The sequence below is a fragment of the Macaca mulatta genome, chromosome 3 (assembly GCF_049350105.2).
Source record: "Macaca mulatta isolate MMU2019108-1 chromosome 3, T2T-MMU8v2.0, whole genome shotgun sequence".
Classification (NCBI taxonomy): domain Eukaryota; kingdom Metazoa; phylum Chordata; class Mammalia; order Primates; family Cercopithecidae; genus Macaca; species Macaca mulatta.
The window spans coordinates 180,042,560-180,062,551 of NC_133408.1; the positions used below are offsets into that span (position 1 = coordinate 180,042,560).

The 19,992-nt window shown below is 45.9% G+C and overlaps 1 non-coding gene across 1 annotated transcript; it reads right to left on the bottom strand.

The window, feature by feature from the left end:
- Positions 1-8,501: 8,501 nt before the first annotated feature.
- Positions 8,502-8,610, bottom strand: LOC114677160 (U6 spliceosomal RNA). Its single transcript, XR_003728467.1, has one exon. It is a non-coding gene; the product is annotated as a U6 spliceosomal RNA (small nuclear RNA).
- Between the last annotated feature and the right edge of the window lie 11,382 nt (positions 8,611-19,992).

A 19,992-nucleotide genomic window follows, 5' to 3' on the forward strand; every position in this document is an offset into this window, starting at 1 on the left:
CTTCCTAGAGACCCTCACAGCCCACAGGACCAATGGAGGCCCTTCCTCATCCACTCCGAGCACCCTGTCCTGCAGACTTTTCTATTCTCAGACGCAACACTCTAGCCCTCCTGTGGTTTACAACTCCCTCCCTCTCTATCTCATATCCCTTTCCCTTGCTTGTGTTCCTTTTATCTCCTGCTCCCCATGAACTCCTTTTTTTTTTTTTTTTTTTTTTGAGACAGGGTCTTGCTCTCTTGCCCAGGCTGAGGACTACAGGCATGCACCACCATGCCCTGCTAATTGAAAAACCAATTTTGGCCAGGTGCAGTGGCTCACGCGTGTAATTCCAACACTTTGGGAGGCGGAGGTGGGCAGTTCACTGGAGGTCAGGAGTTCGAGACCAGCCTGGCCAATATGGTGAAACCCCATCTCTACCAGAAATACAAAAATTAGCCGGGCATGCTGGCAGACACCTGTAATCCCAGCTACTCAGGAGACTGAGGCAAGATAATTGCTTGAACATGGGAGGCAGAAGTTGCAGTGAGCCAAGATGGTGCCATTGTACTCCAGCCCAGGTGACAGAGTGAGACTCTGTTGTTTTTTTTTTTTTTAGAGATGGGGGTCTCGCTATGTTGCCCAGGCTGGTCTTGAACTCCTGATCTCAAGTGATCCTCCCATCTCTGCCTCCCAACATGCTGGGATGACAGGCGTGAACCAACAATTCTGGCCAGACTCCTGTCTGCCTCTTCCTACAAGCTCAGGGTTGCCTGTGCATTGCCCAGTAGAGTGTCCAATGGCAGTAACAGCTGGATGAATGCCCTGGAGAAAATGACAACAAAAACAAAATAAATTCGAAATAAGCTGTCTCTGAGCCTGTTACTCCTAAAGGAACAGACCTAGCCTCCTCATTTCTTCCCGGAGGAATTTTGGTGCTTCCAGTTTTCTTATTCTCCATCACTCTCCAATCCTTCACCACTAGGGACATCACTGAGATGGCTCCCCAGATGGCACCAATGGCCTTGTGGGGCCTTATGCCTGGCTTCCTTTGACTCCTCTCTGCAGCACTGGATAGTGACAGCAACCATTCATTCTCTTTGAGAATTCTTCACCTGACAAGGCACCCCTGGTTTCCCCTGTAATTCTGCCAGCTAATGTCTGCACAGCCCTTTCACTGCATTGTCTTCCCCTTTGTCACATCTTTCCTGATTCCTTTTTATTTCCACTTTCTCAACACTGCAGACCTCCTCCTCTACCCTCAAAGCCTCTACTTAGTGCTGCTGATGACACCCAAATCCCCCACTTCCCAGCTCCATTCCCACTGCCCCCAGAGCTTTGCCCTCAGCCCGTCAAACTCTTCCTGCCAGCCTCAGAGTCTTCATCTTTGCCCCTAACCGAGGCTGCTCCACTTCCTGAATCCCCTGGCAAGCATCTGTCTTCTTCCAGTCACAGAGCATCAACCTTCCATTTTTTTTTGATTTATATGTAGGCCTTGCTGACCTGGGCAACACCCTCATCCCAGTCACATGCAGAAGATGAATTCTTTCTTTAAAATCGCTTTCCCATCCATCCCCTTTCTCCCATCCCTTACACTCCTCTAGCTCTGGCCTTCCCTGCCATTCACGTGGATTCTTGCAGTCCCCACCCCACAGCATTGTTTCCCTGAGTTTGAGCCTTTCCCTCCTCCAACTGAGCTCAAAGAACTCTCCCAAAGCACCTCACAGATCTACTGTGCCCTACCCATGACACTTCAGTGGGACCCCATCCTCCCAGAATAAAATTTACTTCCTTAGCCTAGTATTCAAGCTTCCCCAGCAGAAGCAGCGACAACAACAAAAACAACAAAAAATTATAAATAAATCCGGCCCAAACCTATTTGATCAGCAGCACTGGAGGAAGAATATAGTGCCTAAGAGCTCAGGCTTGAACTCTAGAGCCAGACTGCACTTTCTAGTAGTGTGTTTTTGAGCAAATTATCTAACTTCTCCGGGCCTCAATTTCCTTAGCTGCAAAATGAGGCTGAACAATAACATTGCCAAGGATAGGCAAGCATATGCAGATAAAGCAGTTAGAGCAATGCCTGGAATATTGTAATTGCTCAATAAATGGTGGCTAGCATTATTTTTCAACCTGCTCTCCCACTGCTTCTAGACATGAATCTCTTCACCTCCTAGTCCAATTGACCTGCTGGGGGTTTCTCCCTTTCTGTGCTTTGCCTATGTGAATCTGTCCATAGGAAATGCCCACACTGCTCCTTGTCTCTGTTGATTGAAAGCCCTTAAGGTCAAACTCAAATGCTATCTTCTCCATGAAGCCCTATTTAACTTCTCTTCAGCTGGAAGAGTTAGTGACACTTCTCTCCTGGTGCTTCTCTTCTTATGCTCATTTTTATGGGTAATGTGTCTGTGCTACTGGATTGTTTTTGGCCCTTAAGGACAGAAAATCTTAATTAATTTTTCTATTCTTGCATAATCATTTCATCCCAGACATTATGTTTTTCATCTCTGAAAGTTCAATTTGGGTCATTTTTATAGCTTCCATGTCTACCTTTATCAAGCTCATATTTTTCTCTATGGTCTTGAACACTGGGAGTATAATAGCTGTTTTAATATTCTTGTCTACACATTGCATCATCTGTGTCATTTCTGAGTCTGTTTCTATTGATTGGTTTTTCTCCTCATGATGGGTCATCTTTTCCTGCTTTTTTGCTTACCTGGTAATTTTTGCTTGGATGCTAGACATTGTCAGTTTTACCTTCTTGGGTGCTGGAGTTTTTGTGTTTCTTTAAATATTTTTGCACTTTGCTATGGGATGCAGTTAAATGACTTAGAAAGAGTTTGATCCTTTCAAGGCTGGATTTGAAGCTTTGTTCAAGGGGCTCAGGACAGTTTTATCTCAGCTGGACCTGATTGGATCCCTGCACTGAGATAATACCTTTTTGAGAACTCTACTCAGTGGCCTGTATTTCTACTCTGGCTGGCAAGAGCAGAAACTATTCCCAGCTCTGTGTGGGCTCTGGTGGGTGTTCCTGCTGTCCTTTTTGAGTAATTCTTTTCCCAGTCTCTGGTTGTTTCCTCATAAACAATCACCGATTAATACTCAGATGAAGAACTCATGAGGAGCCCTCTTCAGATCTTCAGTTTTCTTTCTTTCTCTCTGTACGTGTGTGTGCATGACATTGTCTCCTCTCCATTACTCCACCCTGCAAATTCCAGCCACCTTGGCTTTCCCAAACCCTGAAGTCTTCTCCCTCAACTCAAGGACAACAATGGGCTCCATTTGGGTTCCTCCTCCCTGCAATAAGAACCGAAAACTCTCTCCAGGTAGTAATCCCGGGGGATTGCATGCTTCCCCTCATATGTTTCCATTCTTTCAGTTTTCATGGTCCTGCATTGCCTGTTGTACAATGTCTGAAAACAGTTCTTTCATATATTTTGTCTGGTTTTTAAATTGTTTTAGGTGGGAGGGAAAATCTGGTCCCTGCTTCTCAATTATGGCTAGAAGCAGAAGTATATCTCTACATAATACTACGAAGCATGCTTTGTTCATCTAAGTGATCAATAACACTATAAAATAGCATTTTAACTGGGTGTCGTGGTGCACACCTGCAGTCCCAGCTACTTGGGAGCGTGAGGCGGGAGGATCGCCTGAGCCCAGGAGTTTGAGGCTTCAGTGAGCCATGATCACATTACTGCACTCCAGCCTGGGTGACAAGACCCTGTCTCAAAAAATAAAATAAAATAACATTTTTATTTCTAATTTTAAAATTAATCTAGCACAGAAAACTTTTTAACTACAGAGAAATACAAAGAAAAAAAACAGTTCACACATAACCTTCCATCTTTTGCTGTATGATCTTCCTCTCTTTATAAGTACATTGCTCTTCTTATGAATACACATATGAATATATTTATTATTATTATTTACTCAGCAAACACCGTTGAATGAATACCGGTGAATTGGTGCTAAAGAGTCAGGTATCATGCACAGGAACGCTGAGTCCCCTTAACTCTTAGGCAGGAAACAAATGGCTGTTTAGCAGGTAGAGACAGCTGCTTAATAAGGAAACCCCTCGGCGGGAAGTTACTTAAGAAGTTTGGACAACCAAAGTCTAAATACAGAGCCCAAACCTGATTAACTTTTGGCGTGTGGGTTGCCCTGAGTTGGCAGGGCACAAAGCCTCTCTTTCCAGAACAGAATTTACTCTGTGTCCAGGAAAGGCAGGTAGAGAGGGTGTCTGATTGCGTGCTGAGCAAGTCGAGTTTGAATGGCTGATGGAAAGAGGGAAAACAGGTGACAGGGTGTAGGCACCCAGCCTCATTGAGGTCATGCTCCATTTACCCCAGTGGAGAAAGGGCCGTCTTTAAAGTCCCCTGACTTCATGGGTAAAATGCCTTTTGCTCCCTCCTCCTTGTGCCCTGCTCACAGCAGGCAGACCACGAATATCGGTTGTAATCGTGAATGGGATACATGAACAGGATAATAGACGGTCTCTGAGATGCCAAGTCTTTTTCTGGAAAGTTCTGTCTCTCTGTGATGGTTTTACCTTAGCAAAGCATTTTGTCAGCTCTGCCCACACCAAATCTGAGATGTTTGGCACGCATTCCACAGGGATGCAGGGGCCTAATTAATTGGTTCACAGATGCAGAAGTTTTTATTACCCTTTCAGTTTTCAATTATCTGACCTACAACTATTGTTTAGGTGACCAAGCTGGTGTCTTTTGATTCCTGCCATTGACCTCTGACCTCTTGATTGCTTTTGGTGGCACTCTCTGAGTAGCAGGGGAGGGCAGGGGATGGAAAGAAGTTCAAGTGTCTACCAAGCAGAAGTAGAATATTCTTTTGATGAGAATCCAATAAAAAAGCCCAAAAATATATAAGCAACAAAATACAGAAAAGAGAAAGAAAGAGAGAAGAGAAAGCAGCAGATTCTTCTTTTACATTGAACACAGAGGATGAACACAGCCAAGCAGCCTCAGATCAAACAGCCTCAGCCAAACATAACAGAAAATCTTACAGGCAATAAGATCTGAGTCCTCACTGACAGAGCTAAAGCAAGAACTCCTGTGTCCCCCTCTTATCTCATGGGAAGCAGGTAGGATCCTGGGGTATTTAAGTACACAGGCTCCGTGTTACAGACTACAGTTCTCATCCCAGCTCCACCACCTAATACCAGCATGACCTTGGGCAAGAGCCTCACCTGCAAGGTGGGGCTGAATTTAATAGCATCTACCTCATGAAGTTGTTGTGAAGATTCAATGAGGTAAGGAGTGACAGCGGGACGCAGTGGCTCACATCTGTAATCCCAGCACTTTGGGAGGCCAAGGTTGTCAGATCACTTGAGGTCAGGAGTTCAAGACCAGCCTGGCCAACATGGTGAAACCCCGTCTCTACTAAAAATACAAAAAAACTTAGCCGGGTGTGGTGGTGTGCACCTGTAGTCCCAGCTACTCGGGAGGCTGAGGCAGGAGGATCACTTGAACCTGTGAGGTGGAGGTTGCAGTGAGTGAGCCGAGATTGCAACACTGCAAGACAGAGCAAGACTCCATCTGAAAAAAAAAAAAGAAAAGAAAAGAAAAAAAAGAAAGGAATGAAATATTTAGACTATCTCTGGTACTCAGTAAATCTCGATAATGTTAGTAAATGTTAGCTATTATTATTTTCTTTTCCAGAACTTTTTCTTTGCATATTTGATTTTATTTAAAGAAATTATGCAGGCCAGAGTTTTCAACTGTTACAAAAAGTTGAAGCCATGATGAAGCAGACATTTCTGGGGGGGGGGGGAAAGGGAAGTGAGAAACATGGGGAATAAAATATATTAAATGTGAAATACACATGAATGCCCTTTTGAAATTACTTTGATATTTGGAAACACTAAAAGGTATATAACTTACTCCTAGAAGATGTTATATAATGAATGTAAAAACCTGTCTTACCTAAGCATTAACTCTAAATCAATCAGTTGAGTTTACTGTTGACTTACTGTTATACATTTTGAATTCTTGTAAATGGAGCTACAGCTAAGATGTTGAGGGAATCTAAGTTGTCAGTTTTTGCCTATTTATCAGAATCAGGCAAAATCTAAAAGCTGGGGGAAGAAGTCAGTCTTACGGTAAAACAAAGAAAGTCATTATGCTCTTTGTACTCAGTGCCCTCCACTCTGTCAAAAAGATACAGAAAGCCCCAGTTTCCAGAAAAGATGATGAGAATAAAATGAACCCAGATTCACAGAAAACATCTTTTTTTCCACTTGTCTAATCAGTCTTGTTTTGTGTGCTGCCACTGGCATAGATGCCTGCCTTTCTGTTTCATTTTGATCACTTTCAAGAATTTTGGAAGAATGTCGTTTTATCCTAATTAAAATTAAAGGCCATTATTCCCATGCCATGTAATTTATTTGGTCACTCAATAAATATTTATGAAGTACCTCCAGGGTGCCAGGCCCTGTGGTCAGGGACATAAAGACACGTGGTCTCTGCCCTGGTGGAGTTCACTGAGTGGAGAGAGCCTTGTAGAGAGGCGAGCAAACTGATCCGTGCCCGAGCTTTAGAGAGGAGGGTGCTCAGGGATAGTGCCCTTCCAAAGGGAGAAGAAACTAATTACCGGGAGGGTCAGGAACTTTCAGGGCACATTTGAGCTAACATACATCTTCCAAAGAGACCTTTATTTTTCATATTCTGTAGGACTTAGGGGACTTGGAAGTGGTTAGGAGCCACTGCTTGCAAAAGTCTCACCCGAACATGGTAGGAATAACTTTACAATCTCAAAATTAGCTGATACCATCTGTGTTATTCATTAAGAAACACCTGACATAAATGTTCAGCCTCGCCCACCCATTTCCTCTCTCAGTATATGTTGCATGCCTACTATTTGCCCAACCAAATGGAATTATGCCATTAGAATAACTAAGAATTACCCTGATTACCTTCAGTGAGTTCCCTATATTAGACCTACCAGCCATTCTTATTAAGGACAATGGTTCTTACATCCAGAACTCCTTAGAGCACTTCATGTTTAACCTTAAAGAGGTTCTTTGCTTGTAATTAACTCCCACAGCATCTCAATCGGGATCACTACCAAGATTCAATACAGAGTTTCAGTGTCATTTTTCTTCCAGACGTTCTTTTATTTTTATCTCTTTTTTTGTTGTTGTTTTGTTTTTGTTTTTGAGACAGAGTCTCACTGTGTCACCCAGGCTGGAGTACATTGGCACGATCTCAGCTCAATGCAAACTCCACCTCCTAGGTTCAAGTGATTCTCATACCTCAGCCTCCCAAGTAGCTGGGATTACAGGTGTGCACTACCACACCCGGCTAATTTTCTATATTTTTAGTAGAGATGGGGTTTTCTCACGTTGGCCAGGCTGATGTCGAACTCCTGATCTTAGGTGATCTGCCTGCCTTAGCCTGCCAGAGTGCTGGGATTACAGGCGTGAGCCACCATACGTGGCCTTGCTTTTGTTTTCAAGACAGGGTCTCACTGTGTCACCAGGCTAGAGTGCAGTGGCACAATCACAGCTTACTGCAGCCTCAACCTCCTGGGCTCAAGTGATCATCCTCCAGCCTCCGCCTCCTGAGTAGCTGGGACCACAGGTGTGAGCCACCACACTCAGCTATTTAACTTTTAGTGGAGACAGGGTCTCGCTATATTGCCCAGGATGGTCTTGAACTCCTGAGCTCAAGTAGTCCTGCCACCTCGGCCTTCCAAAGTGCTGGGATTACAGGTATAAGCCATGGCACCTGGCCTCTTTTTATCTCTTCTTGAAGATGGTATCTACCCAGTGACTTTTATGGGAATGACAAAAGGTCACAGCTTAGACATTAGTTAGGACAAGGAAGGATGTGAAGGGGCATGAGTTGGTGTGGAAATACCAAGTATGGGTGGAAGGGGGATGAGCAGATAGGCGGGGTCAAAGCTGCAGGCCCTCTGAGTGGACTCCCTGGGTTCCAGGAGCAGGGAGCCAGTGCAGAGAGGGTGGGAAAAGAAGTCAGACTCCTTTACTGCCAGATTTGCTTCTTTCTCCATGTGAACACTCCACGGACTTCCAGAAGCATTGATCCTCTGCACTAGTGTCCCCAGATTTAGGGACAAATAGATTTCTTGAGTTCCCAGAGGAAACAGATTCTGAGATGAGACTGGATACAGAGCATGGCCCCAGGATCTGTCACTGATGGGGAGTGAAGGGAAAAGGTGGAGCAGAGGGAGGAGCCTCAGTCGATCCCAGGATCCCACAGGGAGCTCTGGAGCTGGGATGGCCCTTCAGAGCTGCCCTGAATTGGAGCTAGCGGACCACACCTGGGCATTGACCAGTCCTTAACATGGGCTGTCCTGCAGGAAAGGGGTGACCTTGAGCAAGGAGGGCAATTCCTGGAAAGGGACTCAACTAAGAGCAGCCATCAGCCACCCATGTCTCCAGCAACTGGGGGAATGAGCACCCACAGAACCCAGTACTGAGGATAGGTCATTTACATAACAAAGGAGCAGTGGTTGCCTGTTCGCATTTTGTTTCACATTAGTTTAATTTTTTAATGGAATGCTTCGTGAATTTGCATGTCATTCTTGCACAGTGGCCATGCTAATCTTCTCTGTATCATTCCAATTTTTTAGTATATGTGCTGTCAAAGCAAGCACTTGTTTCACATTAGATGATAAAGGCATTGAGGGAAAGACTTGCTCTTCCAACTCTATGTATCCCCCACAATGCACTTGCTCATGATAAAATCAGGGCCTCCCCAGACAGGATTACCAGTTGCACCTGTAAAGCCCATATCTAACGTCCTACCTGGCACAGGGATGCCAGCATAATAAATGGGGCTGCAGAGGAGCATCATCCTGGCTTGGGATTCCTCGTCTTTCTAGATTGCTGAAAATCAGGATCTGAGGGCCACGGAGCACTCAGAATCACCACCAACTGTTGACCCAGAACCTTTAGAACAGTGGGTCTCAGAGAGTGTCTCCCTAGCTCGAGACATTAGGCTTCAGCAAAGCGGCACAAGTGCAGGCGAAGGCAGCCTGGAGCCATGGCTCTGCACGGGCCCTTGCCTGGCCAAGGCAAGGGACAGGACAAGAGTAGGAAGGAAGGAGTATCAGAGGTCAGTGTATCCATCCAAGGGCTCGACCTGGCCAGGGGACAAGGCAGAGGAGCCAGGCAGGCCCTGCTGCTCAGCACAGCCGTGATGCCACCTGAGATGAGGTGTGACAAAGGTGCCTGTCAGTGTCCGTCCTCCTGTTCTATACTAAGGGTCTCTGTGCCAGTTGTCAGTTCCTTATTGTAGTTGAAGGGAGGTGCGCTCCCTTTCACTCTGGGTGCTACTTTGTTGGCTGAGAAAAAACAAGCTGCGGCCCAAGCCGCCCCCCTATGTGAGAAAGAGAAGTGAAACAGGCTGTGGGCTGGGCAACAGGAGGCTGACTATGAGCGACCTGCAGATGTCAAGCCTTTGCTGGCTTGCTCTGGCAGCACAACAGCATACGAAGAAAACCAAAGTGGCTCTCTCATTAGCCAGCTCCCGGAAGAGGAATGGTTCCATTCCTACAACCACTCAAGCAGCAGGGATTTACTGAAACCGATCCACACTCAGGTCCCAGAGGATACAGTCCCTGCCTGAAAGGCACTAGAGCCTAGTTAGGGAGAGTAGAGTATCTCACCTGAAAAAAACAGCAAATGGACATGACCTGCATAATCAGGGACTAAATTATGTGAGCCAGTCTCAAGGCGCAGTCCGTCAGGGAAGAACTCACCATGAAGACTACCGGAGATCACAAAGAGGAGGCCAGAAGTGAGGAAGGGCTCCAGAGGCCAGGAGAGGGCATGGGGTAGGGGGGCATGAAACTGCAGGAACAGAAGCCTGGAGGCAGAGACGACAGTGAAGAAACGGCCCTGCTACAGCCCTGCACCCGAGCCAGGCGCATGGGTGGAGGCTGCCTCGAGAAGTCCCCTCAGCACGGTTGCCACATAAAAGAAAAGATGCTCAGTTAAATTTGAATTTCAGCTAATCCGTAAATAATATTTACCACAGGTATGCCCCACACAATGTAAGACTTTTTTCTAAAATATCTGGTTGAGCATGGTGGCTCATGCGTGAAATTCCAACGCTTTGGGAACACCGAGGCAGGAGGATCAGTTGAGTCCAGGGGTTTGAGACCAGCCTAGGTAACATGGCGAGACCCTAATTCTACAAAAAATACAAAAATTAGGTGGGCATGCTGGCACACACTGGTAGTCCCAGCTACTCAGGACACTGAGGTGGGAGAATCGCTTGAGCCCAGGAGATTGAGGCTGCAGTGAGCCGTGATTGCACCGTCACACTCCACCCCAGGCAATAGAGTGAGACTCTGTCTAAAAAAGAAATAAAATAGGCTAGGCACAGTGGCTCACACCTGTAATCCCAGCACCTTGGGAGGCCGAGGTGGGCAGATCACCCGAGACCAGGAGTACAAGACCAGCCTGGCCAACACGGCAAAACCCTGTTTCTATTAAAAATATAAAAATTAGCTAGACATGGTAGCACATGTCTGTGATCCCAGCTACTAGGGAGGCTGAGGCAGGAGAATTGCTTGAACCCAGCGGGCAGAGGTTGCAGTGAGCCAAGATCGCACCACTGCACTCCAGCCTGGGCGACAGAGCAAGACTCCATCTCAAAAAAAAATAAATAAACAAATAAATTCAAATATTATCCACTGTTTAACTGACATTCAGATTTACCTGGGCATCCTATATTTGATTTGCTAAATCGAGCAACCCTCCTCCTGAAGTTATATTTTACAGTCGCTCACTTGATACTCAGTACTTCCCTATGAGGTAGCTCTCTTATCACCATCATCCCCATTTCACAGGTGAGAAAACTGAATCACAGAGTTGTCCACAGTCACGCAAGTAGCGCATCTGTTTCCACAGTCTGTGCTCCTAACCCTCCAAGCGACTACTAGAGTTTGGGATCCATCAGTCCTCGATCCAGAGTGTGGCTCTGCCACTTCTTAGGTGTATGACCTTTGGCAAGTCACTTACCCTCACTGAGCCTCAGTTTCCCCTTCTGGGAATAATAACAATTCCTGACTTACAGAGTTTTGTGTGAGGTAACTGAACAAATGGGAAGTGATTCACACATGGTACTTTGATGATGATGATGATGATGATGATGATGATGATGATGGGAAGCCGTGGAGCATGTAGAGTCATTGATGAGACTAGAGAAAATGACACGCCTGTGCAGCCTCCGTGGCCATTCCCTTGCCTTCACATGCCTGCCTCTACCCTAGTCCTCTCCCTGCTCCCTAAACATAGACACAGGGCTGGCCCCAGGCCCCGTGTGTAACAGGCTTTCTGCCTAAAGCCACCAGGAGCCTCAGAGCCCAGAGCTCCTGTTGCTGGTGGCTGGAGTTTACTGCCTGGACTTCTAGCCCAGGTTCCCGACTATGAGCAGACCAGGACTTTCTACTTGTCCGACAGCCCCTCCAATCACTGCCCAGGTGTGCCTACATCCTAGTTCTTGCTGCCACCAGGAAAAAATCCAATCCATGGAGGACTGTGCCCCCATCTACAACTACGGACGACAAACGGTTTCCCCTTCCTGTTATATAACTCGGCCTGCCATGTGCCTGCTCTGAACTACTTCAATATAAGTATCTGATGAGTAAGATCAAGACAGAAAATATCTGTTGATTAGGTTTTGTTTCTGTCACTTCTTGCCTTCTCAGGACAAGTCAGGTCTAGAGGTTAATTTCCGGTCCCTCGACTTCCCACCCTGAAGCCTCCGCCCTGCTCCAAGTCAGTTTAGCAATGGGACACACCCAACACACTGCCCCGCCTTCTCACACCTGGGCTAGGGTGTCCAAGGTGCTGGGGAATCTAGCCCTTAGCAAAGATTACCTTCTCCCTAGTACCAGGATTATTTCAATGTTTTTTCCTTATGTTTTGTTTTGTTCTACCATCAATGTTCCACTCAGGTATTAATCCTAGCAAGTAAACTAAAAAGGCTGGGCACAATCTGTAATCTCAGGCTTACACCTGTAATCCCAGCACTTTGGAAGGCCAAGGCAGGTGGATCTCTTGAGCCCAGGAGTTTGAGACCAGCCTGGGCAACATGGCAAAACCCCATCTCTGCAAAAAATTAGCTGGACATGGTGGCATGTGCTTGTGGTTCAGCTACTGAGAGGCTGAGGCAGGAGAATTACCTGAGTCCAGGAGGTCAAGGCTGCAGTAAGCCATGATGGTACCACTGCACTCCAGCCTGGGTGACAGAGTGAGATACTGTCTTAAAAATAAATAGGCCGGGTGCAGTGGCTTGCACCTGTAATCCCAACACTTTGGGAGGCCAAGGCGGGCGGATCACGAGGTCAGGAGTTCAAGACCAGCCTAGCCAACATGGTGAAACCCCATCTCTACTAAAAATACAAAAATTAGCTGGGCATGTTGGTGGGTGCCTGTAATCCCAGCTACTCGGGAGGCTGAGGCAGGAGAACAGTTTGAATCTGGGAGGTGGAGGTTGCAGTGAGCCGAGATTGTGCCACTGCACTCCAGCCTGGGCAACACGGCAAGACTCCGTCTCAGAAATAAATAAATAAACTTTAAAAATGTATGGTCAGTTTTCTTATTGGAACTATGTCTACCTCCTTGGGTGGAAAGAGCTCATTCTTCCATGATCAAGCCCTGACCTTCAAGTAACCCCCTGAGATTCCTGACTTAGTTTGATCTGACTCTTCTTTTCTTCCAGGCAGTGCTTTAGGCAGCATGAAGACTGCAGAGAAAGAGAGACCAGATTTCTGCTCTCAAGGCGTGAATAATAGTCTTGACCCAGATTCTAACTATGTGGTCACTCCTAGTCTCTTTTTAACTCACTTTCTTATCTTGATTCTTAGAACCAACAACACCTGGCTCTGGAACTCTCACAAGCTGTGGTTCTATGGTCTCCTGACTTCCAACTCTCCGTTCCTGTCCTTCTCACCTATGTGAGTTTCCAGCCTTCAGACACTCCCTGCGCTAATGCTGAGTCCTGCCCCAAGACCCTCAGCTGCCCACCCTGCAACACTGACAATGCACAGAGTCCAACCATCTGGCCCTCATAAAATGTCCCAGGCTCCATGCCAAGTTGTGCTACAGATTGCTTGGCCATCAGTTCCCTAGGAAACTGTAGGCTGGACTGGCTGCCAAGTCAATGAAGGGTTTCAGCCATGTGGTTGGCCACCTGGGCAGAAGCCTTGCTGATTGCCTTCTTATCTGGTAGTTCCCCTTCCTGAGCCTTGATGCCCAACCCTATCTGAGTCACCTGGGCTTTGGAAACCTGTTCCTTTGGAGTTCCAGTCCTTCTAGGTCACAAGCACCTTGAATATCTGATGAGGGCCTGCCTTCATTCTTTTGATCTCTTTGCTGGTGTTCCTCCTGGATGTCCTTGGCCTATGACAGCTGGCCTCCAAACACTGGTGAACCTGTCTCCAGAACCCAAGTCTGAGTCAGCAGAGTCTTGGTAACTTTCCCTAGTTCAACAAAAACCCACAGCTATACCACAGTCCTGCCTGCACTCACACCCTCCACCCACCTGCCCACTTACTCATTCAACAAATGTTTGTGGAGTATGTGTTTTGGAGCCAGATGATGTGAAAGTTGACGTTTCCCAACAAGGAATGGACAAGACATGGTTCCTGGCCTAGAGGAGCTCACAGCCAAAGTGGAGGCATCAGAATAAACATAATCCATTTCAAAATGTGAAAAGGGTCACAGCAGGGTTGGAACAAGTACCAGGGGAACACCTGGGAAAGGCATCTAACTCACACCCATGGGACAGGGAATGTCTGCATGAAGAGTGATATGAAATCTAAGCTGAATCCAAAAACAGCAGCAAGAGCTGGTAAATGGTTGGGGGTGCTCCAAATTTAATGCATGAAAACTCAAGGAGAAAAGGCAACTAAAAATAGGAAATTGCAAACGTCAACATAATTGGGGCAGCGGGAGAAGTGAGCAGGGCTTCACCTGAAAGAAGGAGTTGGTTGGCATCTGAGGAGAGTGGGAGGCCACTGGGGTTCTCAGCAGCATCCACTCCACCTATTCTTCTCTTCACAATGGGATCTACGCTTCAGGAAACTCACTTTGCTATCATGATAGAGAATGAATGAGAGGGAAGGCAAGATCCTGAGTAGGAAGAACAGAGAAGACTATGACAGGATACCAAGACTGAGATGACAACGGCCCGAACCACAGGAGTAATACAAAATACTGGGAGCCTAAGACCAATGGGACTTGGTCATTGATTGTGCATGCCCTGCAAGGGGAAGGGAGGAGACTGTAGCGATGCCGGGAGTCTAGGCTGACAGATGACCTGGAGTGAGACAGTGCTGTGAACTGTCACCAGGGAATAGGGGAGGAGGGGCAGGTTTGTGGCATGGGGGATGGGAGACAAGGTTCAGACAGGAAGGACAGTGTTGAGTTTGAGGTGGTTACAGGACATCCTGTGAGGGGGCTGTGTGTCTCCAAAGTGATCTTGGCCAGTGAGAAAGTCTGAGAGATATCAGCAAACCCATGAACTCTGTAGAAAGAGAAGAGCAGAAGGCGGTCTGGAAACATCAGCTAAGAGACAGATAGAAATTGACATAATCTCAAAGTGTCTCCCATACATGACACTTCCTAGTTACATAGAAAGAAGTAACTTTACAGTGGAGAAGCCTGGTAGACACCACCTTCCCTGAGTGATCAAAGTTATCAGGAGTAATGAGACAGGTAGACATCGTATGCCTCCTGATAGGCTGCACCGAGAAGGACACAACATCACTTCTGTAGTATTCCTGCCAAAAACGTATACTCTAAATGATTATATATGTCTAATCATGAGGGAACATCAGGCAAAACCATACTGAAGGACATATATACAAAATAACTGGCCTGTGCTCTTCAAAAATACCAAGGTCATAAAAAAGAAAGACTGAAGAACTGTTCTGGATCATAGGAGACTAAAAAACAAACATGACAGCTAAATAATTCAATGTATGATCCTAGATTCGATTCTGGACCAGAAAAAAAAAAAAAGAGGTTTTTTGCTACAATTCCTTTGTGACAATTAGCAAAATTTGAAATAAAGTTTATACATTAGACAATAGTACTGTATCTCTGTTATGTTTCTAATTTTGATCACTGCACTATGTAAGAGAATGCCTTTTTTTTCCTTTTTTTTTTTTTTTTGAGACATAACTTCGATCTTGTTGCCCAGATTGGAGTGCAGTGATGTGATCTTGGCTCACTGCAACCTCTGCCTCCAGAGTTCAAGCGACTATCTTGCCACAGCCTCCAGAGTAGCTGGGATTACAGGAATGCACCATCACACCCAGCTAAATTTTTTATTTTTTATTTTTTAGTAGAGATGGGGTTTCACCATGTTGGCCAGGCTGATCTTGAACTTCTGACCTCAGGTGATCCACCCACTGCAGCCTCCCAAAGTGCTGGGATTAGAGGCAAGAGCCACTGTGCCCGGCCAATAAAATGCCTTTTTAAGGTAATACTAATGGAACTATTTAGGGGGAAAGGAGAATTATGTCTGCAACTTATTCTCTATGATTCAGAAAAAAAGGTAATATGAACAGATAGATGACAGGTAGAGAGTGATAAGGCGGGCCAAGCACATTGTCTCACACCTGCTAATCCCAGCATTTTGGGAAGCCAAGAGAGGGTCGCTTGAGCCTAGGAGTTTGAGACCAGCCTGGGTAACACAGGGAAACCCCAACTCAACAAAAAATAAAAAATTTTTTAAAAATTAGCTGGGCATGGTGGCACATGCCTGTAGTCCCAGCTATTTGGGAAGGTGAGGTTCGAGGATCACTTGGGCCTAAGAGGTCAAGGCTACAGTGAGCTGTGATCACACCACTGTACTTCAGCCTGGGCAACAGAGCAAGAACCTATGTTAAAAATAAAAAATAAAATAATAAAGCAAATGTGATAAATTGCTAACATCTGGGGAATCTGAGTACAGGTATGCCGGCATTCTTCATAGCATTCTTTCTTACTTTTCTCTTTTTTTTTTTTGAGATGGACTCTTGCTCTGTTGCCCAGGCTGGAGTGCAATGCTGTGATCTCTGCTTACTGCAGCCTCTACCTTCCAGGTTCAAGCGATTCTCCTGTCTCAGCCTCCTGAGTGGCTGGGATTACAGGCCCCTGCCACCACACCTGGCTAATTTTTTTTGCATTTTTAGTGGAGATTGGGTTTCATCATGTTGGACAGGCTGGTTTCAAACTCCTGACTTCAAGTGATCCACCTGCCTTGGCCAAAGTGCTGGGATTGCAGGTGTGAGCCACCATGTCTGGCATCTTTCTTACTTTTCTATAAGTGTGAAATTATTTTGAGGTATTAAATACTAAATATTTATTACATAGAGTTGAAAACCGACTTATTGTTCCTCTAAGAATTTCAACTCCTATCCCTACTCTTTCCTTCCCCTCCACTTTGCAGTGCCACTATACCTTCAAACAACATTCTCTCCTTTTCTAATTATTATTGTGATAAAAAGACATAAATTTACCATTTTTAAGTATACAGTTCAGTAGTGTTCAGTTAATTTACATTGTTGTGTGACAGATCCCTTGCAAGTCTGCAGTTATTTAAATAAAAGTTTTTTTAAGAAAGAAAGAAAATGGCAGCAGAAGAGGAACCCTAGGAGGAGACAGAAAGAAGAGTCACAGAGGTAGAAGAAAAAAAACAGAAGACTGCGATGTGGCAATAGCCAAGGCAGGAGAGAATGTCAATAGGGGCCTGTGGCCCGAAGGGTCATCGCAGCAGACACGTCACATAAATGTCAGGAAGAGACAAAAGGGACAAAGCATAATCCCCCAAGTTTGCTCTAGAAAAGATCTTCTCCTTCCACTTTCCACAGGTGCTCCTGGTAGGAAGGTGATATGGCTTGGCTGTGTCCCCACCCAAATCTCATCTTGAATTGTAGCTCCCATAATTCCCACGTGTTGTGGGAGGGACCTGGTGGGAGGTCATTGAATCATGGGGGCAGGTTCTTCCTGTGCTATTCTTGTGATAGTGAATAAGTCTCATGAGCTCTGATGGTTTTATAAACGGCAGTTCCCATACATATACTCACTTGCCTGCTGCCATGTAAGACATGCCTTTGCTCCTCCTTCACTTTCCACCATGATTGTGACGCCTCCCAGCCATGTAGAACTGTTAGTCCATTAAACTTTTTCTTTATAAATTACCCAGTCTCTGGTATTTCTTCATAACAGTATGAAAATGGAATAATACCAAAGGGAAGCCTAGAATATTCTTTGAAACTATTAACTCCATGTGTGGCTGAGGTAGATACCACAGGGTGGGCTGTGCTTTGGTTGGGAAGGTGTTTTGTGGGCCCACTGGGTATGTACAGGCGAGGCTCTCCAACACCCACCTTCGCCTTCCCATGAAAGGTAAAGGTGAGTCAAAGGGTCCAGCATAGACAGAAAGAGTTACCTTCATGCATGGGCCCCTGGTGACCTCAGAGATAGGATTCTGGGGTGGGCCTTGGGATTAAAAGAAGCTAAGATAATTTTAGGAAATTTCATGTAGGAAGCAAAGGAGCTTGAGCAGGAGATGGTGGCCAGGAAGAGGAGCTGCTGGTATGACGCTCCCTGGGGCTAGGTGGCCATGGCCTCAGAAGCATGCGGGTGGTGTCTTGTTTCCTTTGCTTTCTTTTCCATAATTCTTCGGAATTTTCCAGAGACTTTAATAACAGACTGTCTCACCCAGTGGCATGGGGTAGGTGAGTGGTGTCCCTGGGTGTGAAGACAAGGGGGCATGTTTACATCTGAGGCTGATGTAAATTAGAGAGCTTGGGCAGCCCACAGGTGATTCAGAAATAGGGATAAGACCAGGTATTTAGAGAGAAAATGGAGACATACATCCGGCCAGGCACGGTGGCTCATGCCTATAATTCCAACACTTTGGGAGGCTGAGGTGGGCAGACTGCCTAAGCTCAGGAGTTTGAGATCAGCCTGGGAAACATAGTGAAACCCCGTCTCTACTAAAAATACAAAAATCAGGGCCAGGCACGGTGGCTCACGCCTGTAATCCCGCACTTTGGGAGGCCGAGGCTGGCAGATCACCAGGTCAAGAAATCAAGACCATCCTGGCCAACGTGGTGAAACCCCATCTCTACTAAAAGTACACAAATTAGCTGGGTGTGGTGGTGTGTGCCTGTAATCCCAGCTACTCGGGAGGCTGAGGCAGGAGAATTGCTTGAACTTGAGAGGCAGAGGTGGCAGTGAGCCGAGATTGCGCCACTGCACTCCAGCCTGGTGACAGAGCGAGACTTTGTCTCAAAGAAAAAAAAAAACAAAGACATAGGCAGGAAGAGTCATCTGCCTAGAGGGAAAGGGTTTTCTTTTGTTTCAAGATGGAAAAGACTTTAAAGTATTTAGTTGATGATGAGAAAAAAAAAAATTAAAGAGTAAAGATTTAAGAGAGACAACGCCTTCCCAACCAAAGCCCAGATGCCGGATTTGGTTGGTTCTTAAACACTCCAGCTTGAAAAGAACACCACAACACCACACCGCCATGAGACAGGGGACTAGCCTGCACACCTGCTCAGGGTGACGCTCTGGAGTCCCAGTGCCATCAATTTTACCTTGAGCCTCACGAACCAATTGGCTCAATCATTAAGCCCAGGCCTCTCTACTGTACCCACCCCACCCAGGGGTGTGGGGCCCTCTGATGAACAGGTGACATTAAAGCAAATGAACGTTGACTCATAGCCTACTAAGCTTACATGCTTATGTTTCATTTTCCCAGTAGTCCTGAGTAGGCATTACTATTCCCATTGTAAAGATGAATACACTAAGGCTCAGAGAAAGTCTATATCAAGCAGGAAAAGGCAGAACAGAGAACCAAACCTGGATCGTATTTCAGCATTCATTTTCCCTTCATTCCAGACCTCAGGGAATATATTCTAATGCCCCCAGAGACAAGAAAATTATGTCCCAGTACCTCCAGAATTAGAGAAAGATGACCAGGCTTTTTCCTGATACCTCCCTAGATTTTCACAATTACAGAAACATGGTCCTCTACCTCCGGAACCACAGAAACCTGAACCTACATAACCTGTCCAACTTGCTTCTCTTGAAACCCAGAAACTTTCTACAGTTGCTCCTGAAGTTTCTCACCTGTCATGGAACTTCAGAGCTGCTGAGAGCTGCAGTACCATAAAAAAGCAGAGAGAAGAGAGCTGGTCTGGTTGAAGGGGTGGGAAGGGGACAGGGAAGCCCTTGCTTGGACTCTTAGCTCCAGTTATTCCCATTAAACTTGAGGTGCCTCCAGAAATCCCAGGACTTCTCTGAACACAGTTTAACAATCACAGCTATTAATCAGTTTTGGTTTTGTTTTTGTTTTGAGACGGAGTTTTACTCTTGTTGCCCTGGCTAGAGTGCAATGGCATGATCTCGGTTCACTGCAACCTCTGTCTTCCAGATTCAAGTGATTCTCCTGCCTCAGCCTCCCGAGTAGCTGGGATTACAGGCATGCGCCACCATGCCTGGCTAATTTTTATTTTTAGTAGAGACAGGGTTTTTCCATGTTGGTCAGGCTGGCCTCAAACTGCCAACCTCAGGTGATCCACCTGCCCCAGCCTCCCAAAGTGATGGGATTACAGGCGTGAGCCACCATGCCTGGCCTTTTTTTTTTTTTTTTTTTAATGAAAATTTTGAAGCTCAAAAAAGTAAAGTGGCCTGCCTAGGGTTACAAAGAAAGCTTAAATGAACTACAAATCCCAATAACTGTTTATTTCACAGCTACTAAATCCAGCTTCCTCTGATAGACTGCTAGCTGCTTAACCCAACCCAATACCAATGCCCCTTCTCCCACTTAGTAACAAACCCCACATTTATTCAGAGTAACACTGTTCCCTGGACTAAATTTCCCAGCCTCTCTTCAATTTGGACTGGCCATGTTAAGTTCTAGCCAAACAGATGTAAGCAAAAATATAGTATGGTTCTTTCAGGAAGAACATAGGCCCTTCTTCTCCCTTCCCTCTGTCCTGCTGCCTGGAAGTCAGATGTGATGG